This window comes from Dioscorea cayenensis, unplaced genomic scaffold, assembly GCF_009730915.1.
Source record: "Dioscorea cayenensis subsp. rotundata cultivar TDr96_F1 unplaced genomic scaffold, TDr96_F1_v2_PseudoChromosome.rev07_lg8_w22 25.fasta BLBR01000561.1, whole genome shotgun sequence".
Classification (NCBI taxonomy): domain Eukaryota; kingdom Viridiplantae; phylum Streptophyta; class Magnoliopsida; order Dioscoreales; family Dioscoreaceae; genus Dioscorea; species Dioscorea cayenensis.
The window spans coordinates 1-3,205 of record NW_024086952.1 but is presented as its reverse complement, the minus strand read 5'-3'; the positions used below and the strand labels follow the sequence as shown (position 1 = coordinate 3,205).

At 32.8% G+C, this 3,205-nt stretch overlaps 1 pseudogene; it reads left to right on the top strand.

Annotated features, from left to right (window-relative positions):
• The first annotated feature begins 389 nt into the window (after window positions 1–389).
• Window positions 390–3,105, top strand: LOC120254644 (annotated as a pseudogene).
• Window positions 3,106–3,205: the final 100 nt, after the last annotated feature.

Genomic DNA, 3,205 nt, shown 5'->3' with positions numbered 1-3,205 from the left:
AGAGGTTTGAACTCAAGATTTTTTTAATCATAAAACACGAGTATAATTACTAATCGTTGGCCACAATTCCTCTTGAATGAGTTGTTTGCTCGTCAACTTCAGCTTGAAAATTCGACATCAATTGAATTACGCTCTAGCGAATTAAACTACATTAATAGTGCAATTTCATGAAGGTATCTATAATTATAATACATATATATATATATATATATAATCAATAAATATAACTATTTTTAATATTTATAAATGGGCGGGCAAACCAAAAACCATCTCCCAACTTCATCAATTGAAGTCTCTTTCTTCACGTGCCTCGCACGTGCGTAAGGCCACTATATATACCAATGATGCTCTTCGTCCCCGTTCACAGAGACACAGAGACACAGAGACAGAGAGAGAGAGAGAGAGAGAGAGAGAGAGAGAGAGAGAGAAGAGATTCTCAATGGAGGAATTAGGGCAGAAGGTGAGCTTCGACTCAAAGAGAGCGATGGTGAACGAGTTGAGAAGAAGCTTTGAGGAGGGCAAAACGATGGGATACGAGTGGAGAGTGGCTCAGCTAAAGGCGATCCTTAGAATGATGGATGAGAGAGAAGCTGATTTCATGGCCGCTCTCCATTCCGATCTCTCCAAGCCCTACTTTGAATCCTTTCTCCATGAGGTCATCTAATCTTCCTCCTTAATTCTCTCCTCTTTACTTTGTTTTTCTCAATGTGATTCTTGTTGATTCATGGGATGAATTTGGTGTTGGAGGAGATTATTTGGGAATTGAATTTGGGGATTAATGTTAAATGTTTTGCAGATTTCTTTAATTAGGGCTTCGTGTTCGTTGTTTCTTAAACAATTGAAGCATTGGATGAAGCCAGTGAAGGTATTTATTCCTCCCAATTTTAAGCCTTTTTAATTTATTCGGATTTGTGTGTTTTTTCATTTTTTATTTTTTATAATTTAATTAAACATGCAAAAGTACAAATCAAAATTAAATTTTTTTTTAGTGTGAGAAATTTAAAAATAAAAAATAAATAGTTGCCATTTAGGCAGAAAATTGGAAAATCTTGAAATTTTATTCCTAGTTCGGAATGGAAATTTTTGTTTTTATTTATATATATATATTTTTTTAATTATATATAATTTCCTAATTATTTTAGTATTCTTAACTTGTAAATATTTTGAAAAAAAAAATAATTATGATATATGAAAACTTTTTTTTTCGTTGTTGGATTTGGTATATATGCAGGTCCCAGCGGCGATCACCACTTATCCTTCGACAGCTCACATTGTTTCTGAACCACTTGGTGTTGTGTTGGTCATTTCGACCTGGAATTACCCTTTCAGTATGTACCACCAAATTCACAGTTTTTTCTTAAATTATATATACCAAATAAACAAAAAAGATTATATATATATATATATATACATGTCAACTACGGACATTCATATTGGTAACAATGATAGAAAAGAGACAAGAAAAACAGATAATGGGTCTGTGTTGGGATTTTTTTTAATAAAAAATAACGGTTGGTTCAAATTGGTTGAATTGCTGTTATGATCATTATCGATGTTACAACATTATGTTATTATTAATAAACACAGTAATACTGTTAGTTACCATGGACCCCCATATCAAATATGTTAAATTTGAATTGGGTCACGATTTGTAAAATCTACCAATCTTTTCTTTAGAAAACCAAGCGTGTATATATATATTTTATAGTTTATTTATTAAAATAATTAATTATTTATTTATTTATTTTTACAAAGTGTACAAATTTCACATTATTTGCTTTTTATATTACATCGAAATCTCCAACCTTATTTTATTATTTTTTTAAATTTGTTGTTTTAGTAATTTTTATATGTTATTTTGGGTTATAATACATGCCAAGATTTTATTGGAAATAAAAAATAAAAAACTACTTAAGTGTATTGTAATCCAAATTAAACATTCAAAAATGTATAAAACAGTAAATAAAAAAATAATTATGAAATGTTTCCAAAAAATTAAAGATGCTGCAATTAATTTTATATTCCTTTAACTCAAAAATTAAGAATTTAAATTTATAACCTATATATATATAGAACAGTTCATTCATGATTGTAATAGTAAAATAGCAAATCTCAACCATTAAATCTGATTTCTACTAGTTCAAAGTACAAAGTTTTTAGTACTGTTTCCCGGTTGTCTATCTCTGTTACTATCTTTCTGCTTCACAATGGATCGGAAAAACTACTAGTGGGGAGAAAGAATATATGCGCAAAAATCAAAAGTTAATTAATTTGTTTCTGGTTTATCCATTCTTAAATTGGATTTTGGCTAATTTTGTTTTCACGAGTGCTATCTCCTTGAACCTGTGATTGGAGCTTATTGCGGCAGGCAATGCAGTTGTTTCTAGAGCCATCAGAAGTAGTAGCACCTGCAACATCAGCAATGTTTGCCAGAGCTCCAGAATATGTGGATACAATTCATGCATCAGAGTTGTAGAGGGAGCTATTCATGCAAACTACTGCACTTTACCAGAGATGGAAGATAAAATTTTCTGGCCACAGGTTCAGAGAAAAATCATCATAATAAAACATCAACTAACAATCTATACGATGTTGTTATTTGTATATATGCAGGTAACTCCAGAGTCGCAAAATTATAACGACTGCAGCTGCCAAGAAAATCTAACTCCAGTGATTTTGGAACTTGGAGGAAAATCACCTGTGGTGGTTGATCCTAATTGTGATTTGAAGGTAGGTAAATGAAGTTTGCTGCAGCGATTCGCTCCTCAATGATTTATAGCAATAACGTCTGTGATCCTTCTGAAGATTGTGGCAAGAGAATTGTTGTTGTGGGAAGTGGGGCTGCAACAATGGACAAGCTTGTGTATCTCCAGACTCACATAATAACAACTAAATCATTTGCTCCACGATTGGTAACCAAATCAGAACTTCAATGAATCACTGCATTTTCAGAATTGAGCTTTTACTGCTGTGTATTCACCAGGTGGATGCACTGAAAAGCACTTTGGGAGATTCTATGGGAAAGGTCCACAACAATCGAAAGATTTATCTCGCGATTGTGACTCCAAACATTTTGCGCTGGCGCTTGACACGTGTTGCTCCTAGATGAAGATCGAGGTCTCCTCGCAATGTTGTTCATGGAGGTCAGCCCAGGGACTCTGAGAAACAGCTGTAAGTGTAAATTTCTTGTTTAGCAATACGTAAC